This window comes from Meriones unguiculatus, chromosome 4 (genome assembly GCF_030254825.1).
Source record: "Meriones unguiculatus strain TT.TT164.6M chromosome 4, Bangor_MerUng_6.1, whole genome shotgun sequence".
In the NCBI taxonomy this organism is placed as follows: Eukaryota; Metazoa; Chordata; class Mammalia; order Rodentia; family Muridae; genus Meriones; species Meriones unguiculatus.
In genome coordinates this window covers 97,573,570-97,586,355 of record NC_083352.1, presented here as the reverse complement: position 1 = coordinate 97,586,355, position 12,786 = coordinate 97,573,570, and the positions used below count along the sequence as shown (strand labels likewise).

The 12,786-nt window shown below is 56.1% G+C and overlaps 1 protein-coding gene and 1 pseudogene across 2 annotated transcripts in view; both read left to right on the top strand.

Annotated features, from left to right (window-relative positions):
• The first annotated feature begins 214 nt into the window (after positions 1 to 214).
• The window catches only part of Wscd2 (WSC domain containing 2), a 79,728-nt gene continuing 67,156 nt past the window's right edge, over positions 215 to 12,786 (top strand). The window contains exon 1 of one of the 2 annotated variants that reach the window (XM_021661940.2): positions 215 to 351. The gene's annotated coding sequence lies outside the window, so the exon portion shown is untranslated. Of the gene's footprint in view, positions 352 to 1,922; positions 2,044 to 12,786 lie in introns of those variants that run through there. The other variant, XM_060382595.1, reaches the window with a different exon arrangement.
• Positions 5,923 to 6,492, top strand: LOC110564472 (large ribosomal subunit protein eL32-like; annotated as a pseudogene).

Sequence of the window (12,786 nt, the reverse complement as noted above, 5' to 3'; positions counted from 1 at the left end):
GCCCGGGCTCTTCCTCCGTGCCTTTCGCCGCAGCCCAGGAGCGGGGCTCAGCGCAGTGCACAGCCGGGATCCCCGGCCTGCGGCGGGCGCGGCAGGAGGCCGGGACGCAAGGAGTTAAGCGCGGGCGGCCGGGCCGGGCTGCGGGGAGGCGGCGGGCGGGCGCGGGAGCTCGGGCTGCAGACTGCTCCGGCAGGGCCGGGAGAGCGGGCGCCCGCGCAGCCCCATCCTCATCCCCCGGCCTCAAGCTCACTCCGCCCCGGCCCCCGCTCCTCCGCGATCGGTGCTCCGGGATCCGTGCTCCCTGTTCCGCGCCGCGCCCCACCGGGAGCGGAGACCTCAGCGCATCCCCGGGTAAGCGGCTGCTGCCGGTCCCCAGCGAGCCCCACGCTTCGGAGAGGGGACAGGAGGCTCTGGGGAGATGACAAACTTTCCTCCGGCCGTGGACGCGCGTAGGGACATCCCGGGGCTGGGGGGCCGCCGGAGCAGCGGGGGGCCTCGACTCACACTCGCTCGCGCCCCGCTGCCGGGCCAGCTCCCAGCCTGGGGAGAAGGGACGAGCCTGTGAGCCTGTGAGCCGGCCTTGGGGTGGCGCCCGCACTGGCGAACCAAACAGCAGCCGGGGTCCCCGCAGCGTGGGCACTGCGAAGCCCACTTTGCAGACCGGCTTGCGTGGGTTCTGAGGGGCATGTGGTGGGAGGGAGCCGCTTGCCCCCGTCCAGATGCCAGCAGGCCCGAGCGCCCTTCCAGGAGCCCCCTGACTCCTTCCGAAAGCCCCCCAAGGGTCACACCCCACTCCTTGAGGTCCTGGAGAGGCTGCCCCTTCAGGGAGTGAAAGAAAGCAGAAGAAATCAAATAGAGAGCGGCCCGCACTCCTCAATGAGACATTGAGAGTGAGCCCAGGGGAAGGAGGCTGAGGGGGCCCAGGCTGGGCTGCTGGTGGCCTCCTGCCCAGCCCGCAGCTGCCCACCTCAGGCCCCTGAGGCTGTCCCAACCCAGGGCACCAGTGAGAGCAGCCACGGCCACACACCTTTCTCTCTTGTGAACGTACACTTCCAAGCGGCTAGCCCTGCGTCCACGTTCTGGTGGAGGACAGAGTCCTCGATTCCTGCCTGGGGCTGGGGGCACTGGCATCCTGGTTGGTCCTTGGTAGACCTGGTGTCCCCTAGAGACAGACCGGGCGCTCTCCTGACCATGAGCTGTGATTGGAAATGGTCGCTGGACCGTGGCTCAGCCTCCTGCTGGGGCTAGTGTCTGCCTATGGGGAGCATCGTTGCTGGGGGTAGGGGTTCTTGCACAGCTCTGGAGCTGTTAGGTGAGATTCTAAAGACTTTTCGCCTTAGCTTAGGATTCTGATCTGAGGCCAGATGCCACTTACCCAGGCTACTCAAATCCACGCACTCCTCCAGAGTGTCAAAGGTCTGGGCTGGAGATCTTGTGGGGGCGGGGGGGAACCAGCTCTGGTTCAGACCTGCCTTTGACTTTGCTGTGTGTCATAGGCAAACCACTAGCCCTCTCTGAACTCCAGTGGCCACTTCTCTAAGAATGGAGAGATGTTGTCATGTATCCTCAGGAATCCCATTCAGGACTTGATGTGGACCTAAGCGATGTGACCGATGGGATTTTGAAGATCTCAGGGTGTGTGTATGTGTGTGTTGCACATTAGTGTTTAGAAATCCACATCTCAAAGTTGATCTGAGCAGCCACTCTCCACTGTGAAGACTTCATGGTTCCTGCTTTGGAAGGGTGATGGGAGCACTCATCGCAGTCTGGCAGAGTAAGGGAGCGATGGGCATGCCCATTTGGAGGTCTTGTGCCTGGGTCCTCAGAACCTTTTCCCCAGGGAGGCTTTCCCTGAACCCGAGGATCCTCAACTGGGGCCAGGGTCTTCCGTCTCTCCAATCGCAAGGTACCTGCAGTCCCGCCCCCTCTCTGCTTCCTTTTAAAACTGCTGCTGGACCAGCTGCTCCCAGTGGGGAGCCCAGGGCAGTCTGGGAGGGCTGGATGCACCCAGCTGCTGCGTCGTCATGACAACAGGAGATGGAGGTAAGCTGTCTCCATGGCTTCAACTTTGCAGCTGTCTAGGGACCCAGAGCAGGGACGTTCTGTCTGTTCCGGGTCAGGCATCCAGTCTGCCTCGGGGCTGGGCACTGCCAGGCGGCTGTTCCCGGCAGGAGCAACCCATCCGTGCTGGGGAGATGAGTGCTTTCTGGGTCTGTGATGGGGGCGGGGCAAAGCCGGAGGCTGCCGGGCTGGTGCGCACTGGGCAGCGGGACAGTCTCATTTCCTTCGGGCTAGTTGTGAAGCTTGCCCTGGGCCCTTGCCGGGCCGGAGGGTCCCAGCCACCCGCTGGGGGCTGAGGTGGTGGGTGCAGCCGAGCAGCTTAGGGATGGAGCCGACATGCGCTGGGAGATTTGACACTAAGAAAAGACCAGTTTGCTGTCCTGGTGGACCAGGGTGCAGGGGGTGTGAGTGTGGCTGCAGCCACGCAGTCGTGAGTGTGCCTACTGTGTGCACGCACACATGTCTGAATAGCGAGGATGAACTTGACCTCTCCTGAGTGCGTGCTCATGGGTTTCTGAATGGGTGTGCTGTGTGTGAGCATGTGTGTGAGCCGAGCTGTGCTGCGCGCTTAGACACACTTGCATCCGTGTGACTCTCAGCTCATTTCAGCTCTGTCTACGAGTGTTTAGAGGCGCAGTCTGACACACTCCAGCATCCCTCTCCGGACATGCGTACATTTCTTCTGCATTCAAGTCTCTGCACATATGTGTGTTTCTATGGGCACATGCCTCTGGGGTACCGTGTGGTACCGTGCACACAGACATCCGTGTGCCTGTGCGTGTGTGGAACATCGTGTGCTTAGTTGTGTCCCGAGTGTGCGTATGTGTTTCCTAACGTAAGCATCTGTGGTGCCCGTTTGGGTGTGCCTGTGCTCTCTGGAGTGTCTCAACTTTCACACACATCTGTGGGTGAGTGGGCTGCTGGAGGTATGTACTGGGGGCATCAGCCTGCAGCGTCTTGTATGTTATTGCAGTATGTGCCTGTGTGTGTGTGTGTGTGTGTGTGTGTAAACAAGAGAACCTCCGAGGCTGTGACTGAGAGTCTGTAGAGGTGTAAACTTGCGGTGAACAGGCTGAACATGACGGGTGCTTGCAAGCACAGGCCGCCGCAGCTATGGTCCCTCTACAGTGCGCGTCGTGCTGAGCACACGGTGAGTGCCAGTTTACCTGTGCCAGCGCTAACCTTTCCGGGATGGCGAGCGTGTCCCAGGCACTCCGGAGCGGAGCGCATTCCCAGCCTCCCTCGTCACCCACACGCCCAAGTCTCCCTCGCCGGAAGCCACCGCCTAGGACAGTAGCTGCTCACACCACAGATGCTGCCAGCCCAGGTACGCGTTCAGGCAGAATGTCTGGAAGCAGGAGGCTCCCGTGTGCCGAGCGCGTCTCCGCAGCGATTCTAATTAGGAGCGACTTGTTTTCCTTAAATAAACAAATCAAGTGAGGAAAGAAATTGCCAGAGATTAATGGCTCCCCGGAGCAGGTCCAGATGTCTGGAAGGTGGAACCATGAGCTGGGTCTTCGGTCCTGGGGACCGAAAGGTGCCTGCTCAGGATCCTCCTGGGATTGAGGAGGGGTGCGGAGCCAGTGAGGAGGGCACAGGCCCTTCCCCAGCCTGGCTGCTGCAGGCCTGGGGGATTACAAGCATTTCTGGCCCCTTCTCCTGTGTCGGTAGCCTTGGCCCTGAGGCCTCATTTTGCTTGTTTTACTCGGAGGGCCAGGCAGTCTCAGCAGGCAGTGATTGCACTCCCGGCCCCAAGGTTGGGTTCAGCTCCGTGAGTGTCACTGCCCATTAGACGTAGGAGTGGTGACGAGTGTGGCCTTGCTTAGGTCTACTAGAGCCCAGCATGAACCTGGCTGACAGGGTTCCTCTGAGGCCACGGCTGTCCTCCCACCCCCCACCAAGCCTGGTGCTAGCCTCACAGAGGGTCACACACAGGTGAGCTGGAGAAGCCACAGGGGCCTGTGTGATGTGCACCACCGTTGTGGTCCGGGCCAGGTGACACGGTGGCCACTAAGTAGCTTTGGCTTCCTGACCCTGTCTGACCCAGTGTCCTATGTCCAAGCCACACACTGTGCTGCTCACTGGAGCCACGTCCGACCCACCTGCTCTCTGCTCAGCACAACACGATGACGCCAGCAGATGATACTTAGCATTTACTCAGCACACGCCGCATGCTTTACACGAGTGTCACCTGTCTTCATGGGAGCCCCGTGAGACAGTTTCTGTTACCCTCTTTTGTGAGGTTCAGAGAGAGATGTTGTTTTATCCTGGTCATACAGCCCAGAGAAAGGCCTTCCTAGGAATTCACAGAGGCCACATGATGTCAGGGAGTACGTTTTAAATATGATATCATACTGCCTCCCCGGTGCTGGCAGGCAAGTTTGACATAATAGATGTCAGAGCACATGAGACCTTTTCCAATTAGCTCACCTGAAGGATATGTTGGTGGGAATGAGTCACGGCACAGAACAAGCCAGTGTTTGTATGAATGTGGGGGGAATTTCCTGCCCACCCATCAACCCATCCCTACCCAACTACTCACCCACCAATCCTGTCCATCCTGTCTAACACCTTCCACCGTCCACCCATCAATCCATCTACCCATCATCTGTAGATGCAGCTGTCCATCCATCCATCTATCCATCCATCCACCCACCCATCCATCCATCCATCCATCCATCCTACCATCCTACCATCCATCCATCCAACCATCCATCCACACATCCATCCATCATCCATCCATCCATCTATCCACATATCCATCCATCCATCCATCCATCCATCCATCTATCTATCATCCATCTATCCATCTACCCATCCATCTACATATTCATCCATCCATCCTTCCACCCATTCATCCCTCTACCCATTCACCCATCCATCCTTCCATCCATCCATCCATCCATCTATCCATCATCCATCTCTCCACCCATTCATCCACCTGCCCACCTGCCCATCCATCCATCCACCACCCATCAATCATTCACTCACATACTCATCCATCCATTTGGTGTCAGTATTTGCTGATCCCAGTGTTTTCTCAGATTCCTCTGAGTGACATGTTTTGTGCTGGTAACAAAAGTTACATGATGAGATGCCCAGCTCTGTCCTTGCAAAGAAGAAGGCTGTAGGCTCCAGAGGCACCAGAGGCAGGACTGTCCAGTCTCCACTCCACCTGGGAAGAGCTCTGCTCCCCTAACACTGAGCTGTTGTAATGGAGGAAATGCTCACCAAGCCCTTTGCAGGCCCCTGGCACACTTCACACCACAATGGCAGCCAACAGTCCTGTGAGTGTGGTGCTAAAGGGAGAGTTCCTGGGTGGGGAGTGACGCGGGAAGCTCCATCCAGCTTTGTCTGAGCAGGCGCAGCACAGATCCCTTCCTCTCTATGCTCCTCAGTCTTCCCCTCTGGAGAATGGAAGAGGAGTTGAGGTGCCCAGGGAGAGCTTCTGTGGCCTGGCCGCCCAGGGCCCCAGCTCTCTTCCACTCAGAACAGCTCTGAAGCCTCCTCCCCTGGAGGCTTGCAGGACGCAGTCTACCCTGACACCTGTGTATCGGGATGGAGATGCCCATCAGAAATCGTGGTCACCGTTGCCTCTGATGAAGGGGGCAGAGAGTGCCTGGTGTGAAAACCAAAAGCTGTTTTTCTACCCTCACTGGATCCCTATCTCCACTTTACAAATAGGACAGGAAGGCTCAGAGAGCTTCATTCCCTTGCTCGGGGTCCCGTAGCCAGTGAGTGGCAGAGCTGAGTCCAGACGTGTCTGACTCCAAAGCCTCAGTGCCCGTCTCAACCAGTGTCCTTTGATGTGAAGCCCCTGGTTTCACAAGTGGAGGCGGTGAGCATTTACGAAACCCTTAAGAAGTGAGTCTCCTTCTTCCTTGGCGCAACCTACGAGGTGGCTGCCATCTGTTTTGAGGCAACATGGCTGCCCTCTGGCCTCTGGTGAAGCCCAAGATCATCAAAAAGAGGACCAAGAAGTTCATCAGGCACCAGTCAGACCGATATGTCAAAATCAAGCGAAACTGGCGGAAACCCAGAGGTATCGACAACAGGGTTCGGAGAAGATTCAAGGGCCAGATCCTGATGCCCAACATTGGTTATGGGAGCAACAAGAAAACTAAGCACATGCTGCCCAGCGGCTTCCGGAAGTTTCTGGTCCACAATGTCAAAGAGCTGGAGGTGCTGCTCTTTGGAGATGTGCAACAAGTCTTACTGTGCTGAGATTGCTCACAATGTGTCCTCCAGGAACCGGAAAGCCATCGTAGAAAGAGCAGCACAGCTGGCCATCAGAGTGACCAATCCCAACGCCAGGCTGCGCAGTGAAGAGAATGAGTAGATGGCTTGTGTCCGTGTTTTATTTGTGTTTAAAATAAAACCACAAAAACTGCAAAAAAAAAAAAAAAAAAAAAAAAAAAAGAAGCAAGTCTCCAGCCTGCTAAACAGTCAGCTCAGCAAAGCTGAAGGCTGGGGAAGCCTGGGTGGTCGCGTAGCATGCAAGGGCCTCGAGGACAGAGAAGGGCAGCGGGACAGGGGCCGAGCTGCACACACTGGGCTCTGACCTCTGACCTTGCAGTTCATGCGTGGAGGCCCCAGCTCAGGAGCTGCAGCAAGATCTGAAGTGTCTGGGGCCTCCCTATGGCCTCCACTTTGCTGAAGTGGCCTCAATGCTCCGTCCAGTGTGGCTTTTTGCAAGACAGAAACCTGGACTCTGTATTTTTAATGCCTGCCTCGAGGGACAAGTTAAAAATAATAGTAATAAAACATACACTAACATATATGTGCACACATGCACACACACATAGGCACACCCACACGCGCTTCTAGGTGCTCCAGAACAGACTCCTCCTCCTTTCCATTCTTGCGCGTGTCGCCATTTGTCCTGGGCTCTCCACCACTCATGAAGCAGAACAGGAATGTTGTCGAATGTAACTGCCAGCCCCACATGGGAACAGAGTATCAGCCTTGTGGGGCTCTGGGCCCACCTGCTTTCTTTGCCCGCCATTTCTCATAAACTTGGTGACCTGGTTCTCAAGAGGACCACAGCTAAAAGGAACAAATGAGGAGCATGTAGGATGGTGAAGGAGGCGCAGCTGAGCATGACAGCCGGCAGCACGAAGACACGGGTGGGTGAGGACTTCGAAAAAAATAAGGTGCAGGAAAAGATGCTCAGCATCTTTGGCCTTAGTTTGATATTACAGGGCAGACTTGGTGGCCGTGGTGACAGCCCAGGACACAGGCAAGCCCTGGTTAGCAGTCAGGGCAAAGGGCGAGGAACCTGCAGGGAGGGAGTTAAGCTAGAGTGGGCCTCTGACACCGGAAGACTCAGGGACATGTGAGCCTTCACTTCCCGCCATCTTAGGCAGGCCCCAGGTCCCATCTCTGCATTCAGTCTCCGTCTGGATTTCATGCCTCCTCCGTGCGAGGATCCCTGTGAGGACACTGCTCGCCCGAGTGACCTAGGCTAAGCCCACCGTCAAGGCCCACAAGCGCCGCTCCAGCATCCGCAGTACATTGTGAGCTGCCCGTGGCTGGTGCTGGAGCAGAGGAATGATGCTCCTGTGTCCTGGGGAAGATACTGACCAACAGGACAAGGGCTGTGTGACGGATGACAGCCCCCAGGCCTGGATCCTCTCCTTTAGGAACGTCTTCTGGACCCCGAGAACTCCGCTGTCCTGTCCTGTTTAGTGAACTTCCCACTGAGGGTGGTCCAGCCAGCCAGAGCAACTGTGCTCACAGTATCTGTGGGAGACAGCAAGGCTAAACAAAGTGGGATTGTTGAGGAGATGTCACACACACACACACACACACACACACACACACACACACTGATGTATGCTCACACCCATGTGCGTACAAGCACACGTGCACACACATGTATGCACACGTGATGAAATTTGGATAGAGGCAACAACAGACTATGAATGTGTATTTAGCGTCCCTGAAACAAACCCTTAGACTCCCACATGATGACGTGCTTCTTGCTTTTGTTGGTTGTTGCCACCGGCTTTTCTGTCACTGTTCTGAGCTGCCGAGAAGGAACCCAAGGCTTGAGGCATGCTGGCCGGGTGCTCTGTGTCCCAGCCGCACCCCAGTCTCCTGGCTAGTCATCACAACAAACGGAAGGTCTAGAGGCCGAGCACCAGCCCCACGGCTCGAGGCCCCAGAGGCAGAGCTGGTATTTCAACCTCAACCCACCCCTGCCCTGTGAGCCAATGCAATGAGACACACACACACACGTGTTTCAGCGTGCCAGTCCCTGTAGAGACAGGAAAGGAAAAACAAGAGAGCCCTTCTATACTGTTATACAGGGAAGGGGCCTGGAAACATAAACCCCAAAATGGAAAGTGAGCTCGGCCAGGAGTGTGCGCCACAGGACAGTCGACGGGCAGGAAAGGGTGGTGTAAGAGCAGAGGCTGACAGCAGGGCAGTGGAAACAGCAGGTGCAAAGGTCCGGGGGGCCGTGGCTGAACCCAGGCACAGAGGCTGGAGGGATTTGTGAGTGGGGAGCAGCCGAGGCCCAGCAGGGCAGCACAGTCATCAGGGGCCGCTGCAGGCTCTGCTCTTTGTCTTCTGGAGGTGGATGGGCTCCTGAAGGGTTTGACTAAAGCCGGTGACACTGGCCAGAGCAACAGGAAGCAAGCTGCCCGCCTGAAGGGAGTCCACAGAGATCCCCCAGGGAGCCAGGGTACAGAGGTGGCTTCTGGCCTCGATGTTGAGATGGGGGCAGCGGGAGAAGGATTCCAAGAGCTTCCCTGAGCTGTTATTGTTCTCCTCACCAGCTGGTGGCCCGTGGGCTGTTGTAACTTCCATCAATGAGATTTTTATTTTTTTCTCCTCATGGCACGGGAACAGATTCAAATAATAATCCCATATCTCATTTCCACGCTGTGCCTTTTCTGCCCAGCCCAGCCCAGGGCACAGTGAGTTCTGGACACACACAGCCTCTAAAGGCTCCGTGTCTCCGCTCCTGGAGGCAAGGGGACAGGTCCCAGAACCTGAGGCTTCTAACCTAGCTGCCTCCTTGGGAAGGTGGGGGAGGGGGCAGGTCGAGGGTCTCTGCAGACACTGTCAGCTCGATGCAGGTTGGCAGCCTGCCTCAGCCCCGTCCTGTGCAGCACAGCAGCAATGGTGGGGTGCACCCACGCTGCATTCTTTGGGTCCTAAGAGATAAAAATCTCAACTGAGAATATTATTGCATTCTTTGGGCCTTGGGCAGAAAGGGGTGCATATATGCTCACATGAACACCCAGCTTCAGGCTTGGCTGGATCCAGGAGCCTGACACACCCACTCCCTAACCCTCCCCCATTCCTCACAGCGCACTCGCCCCTCGGTTCGTGTTTTCTTTTAAGGACTCTCCTCTCTGCCTAGCTCTTTCCTTCCAGCACAAAGCCCCGGCAGCCTCCCTGGAACCACATAATTGAACCACTTTTAGTGATTCTCAGATTACAGCCAAATTTTCATTTAGGGTTGCTCTCGACCAACTGAAGCCTAGGGGACTGAATTGGGGGTGCAGATTGCCCTCTGTGGTTTCCCAGGCCACACACACTGGCAGATGGTCAGGGAGGGGTGAGCCCCAGGGGCTCTGGTTGTACTGGTTGTACTGAAGTGACTGGCAGGCAAGCGGAGAGCTTTATGGCCGAAAGAAGACCCTCATGCGGGGTTTCCCCTGCCTCCGGCTCGAGGCGGTTCCAAGCGCACAGCCTGTCACTGACACGATGTCACACGGCCAGGCGGGCTCTCAGCTAGATTCAGAGCAGTGAGGAGAGCCCATAATCTGGGAGCTCAGCCTGGACTTCAAAGCCGGGAATGCGCACGCGTGGGCTAGTGTCATTCCCTCCTCCGTCGACCTACACGCACACTTGTGTGTGTGTGTCTGTGTGTGTGTGTGTGTGTGTGTGTGTGTGTGTGCGCGCACGCATGTGGGTGCTGATCACCAGCCTCCATGCTCTGGGGAGGTAGCCATACCTCCTCCTGCTAGGCGGGGTCTTGCCAATGTAGATTTGTGAAGGGCCGCACAGGCCCGTTGCCCTGGACCAGAGGGTGGCTTGGGGCAGCTTTGTGGCAGAGACCCTGCTGGCTGGAAGCAGTCAGCTTTGCCGTCTGCAGTTATTAAGACTCTCCCTGATTTCTCTGGGTAAAACTACACAGGCTGAGAAGGAAGTAGGTCTGCCATGTCCCCAGGGAAGGGCGGACTCCCTCCTGGCCGCCCACTTCCAACTGTGTTCAAAGTACCCATGGCACAGGGGTACTAGCACATAGTAGGTGTTCGTACAACAGGTCCTTGCACACCACAGCCCCAGCAGCCCAAGAGAGTCAAGGCAGGCCCTTCTAACTCTTGCCCTCTCGCTTTCTTGATCTCCCTCTCTGTCTGTCTGTCTCTCTCCTTCTCTTCGCCTTTCTTTCCCCTCTCTCTGTTCCTCCCTCTTTCTCCCCAGCCCTCTCTCTCCCTCTGCCTCCCTCCCTCTTTCTCCTCTTCCCTTCCTCTCCCTCTCTCCTTCTTGCCCTGACTCTTGCTCTCCCTCTGCACCCCAAGGCTCTGAAGTCACAACCACCACTTGCAGAACTGAGGTGTTAACTCCAGCCCCCCTGAAATGAAGGGCCCGCCTCCCAAGAGGGGACCCACAAGTCTCTGCTCAACCTGCCGCCCACTTGCTGTGTTGTGCGTGTCAGAAGCAGACAGACAGGGCTGTGTTTCCATGGTGTCAGAATCTATCGACCAGCAAATTCACAAGCTTTAGTGTCTCAATGATCACAGTTTGTCATGTGATCTGCCTGTGTAGGCGCCCTGGCCTAAGCCAACGAAGGCTCTTTTATCACAGTCTCAAATTACTAATGTTAGCTCTCTCGGCACACAGTAAATGTGTGTGTGTGCATGTGTGTCTGTGAACACATGTATGGTGTGTATGTGTATACATATGTTGTATGTGCAAGTATGCCTGTGAATGTGTGTGTGCGTATGTGTGTGAATGCATTGTATATGTGGACATATGTGATATCCATGGGTATTCAGGCACATATGTATGTGTGAACACGCATGTGCATGCATGTGAATGTGTGTATATGAACATGTGTGTGAATGTATGTGTGTAAGAACACATACATGTGTGGTGCGTATATGTGTGCATGTATGGGTATGAATGTCTGCGTGTGTGTGCATGAGGGGGGTTGTTACAGAATGGAGACGCGGCACAGAGGCTGCCGCAGAGGTTGTGAGGCTCCAGAAGGGAGGGAGTCTGCACAGAGGAGATAATGAGTCAAGGAAGCTGCTGCTGGAGTTCGGTTTGAAGGCAGAACTGCAGAGTTCAGCAATAAGTGAGAGGCCAAGCATGTGAAATGAACTGTGCTCGGTGGCAGGAAGCCGGGGGCGGGTCCCCGTCCCGATGGGCAGACAGCAGCCCGGATCAACAGAGGGGCCGCTGGGGAGTGCACACAGCAGGTATCCGATGACAAGCTAGTGGGGCCCCTGCTATCACAGGGGTGGGTGTCCATCACTTTTCGGGCCCAGGTGAGGGAGATACACCCTTTACTTGGTATCCCATGAGTTCTGGACCCCATTTTCCTGAGACGATCTTAACACAATCTCTGTGCCCACAATCTCAACTCTCCCCCCATAAATGTGAAGGCTGTGACCTTCCTACCCCTACCCCCAAACTACCCCCACCCCCTACCCCTCACAGCACACAGTCTCCCCATACCCCCCACAACCCCTCTCCCTACCGCCACCACATCTGGGAACACGTCATTTATTGGCCTTGCTGGGTGGGTGGAGCCTGACAGATGGTGTAGTTTCTGGCTCCACCCACCCAAGGGCCAGACTCATCCTTCTCCCTCAGAATGGAGGAGTCTCCTAGGCAGCATGCATCCTGGAAGACTGTTAGACAATACGAACAGTCTGATGTCAGCACTGTCGTCTCCACTCTCTTGATCTCTCCAGGCCTGTTTCCTGTTTTCACGTTGCCCCACCCCAGGACCTTTACACACGCCGTGACATCAGACCACAGGCTTTTGCACAGTCTTTACACGGGCTGTGACATTGGCCCACGGGCTTTCCTTCTGTACAGTTAGCTGCAGTCCCCTGTCCAGGGTGAAGGATTTCTTCTTGGCAGTCCCGGGGCCCTCCCCGGACCTCGTCACATCTCCCTGGAGGTGTGTCAGTCTCTTGGGGTTCGTGTGACCTGGACTGTCTTCCCAGGGGCTAAGAACTGGCTGCACGTGTGTCTAACCCCCTGCCAGGCTCACTCGGGTGCACACCGTTCAGTAGCCTGGAGGTTCACAGAGGAAGCTGAACGGAGGTCTCCAGACACCCATGTACATGTTGAGGGGTGGGAATCTGCACGCCTGCTTGAGCAAATGGCAGCAGTGGCTAATGTGGCCTGTCTTCTCTGCACCACTCCATCGAGATACTCACTCGACAGAGGTGAAATCCTTCCCTGTAATGGAACCAATGGTAGAACAGAAGCTATTTAAACATCTGTGGTCCTGGAATGCACAGGGAGCAGGAGACTCGGACTAAGCAAGGAAGAGTGTACAGCCATGACAATGGGCAGACTCTAGCTCTACACCACAACCGATGCCTTGTGCCAAAGTAATACCAACCAAAAACATCCCAACTAGCAAAAAGCACAGGCTGCAAAATCCTGAGTGTGAAAAGCTCAAAATGGAAGCTGTGTGTGCACTCAGGTGAAGAGGGTGTCAATCAAAGAGTCAGGAAGGATGGCCCA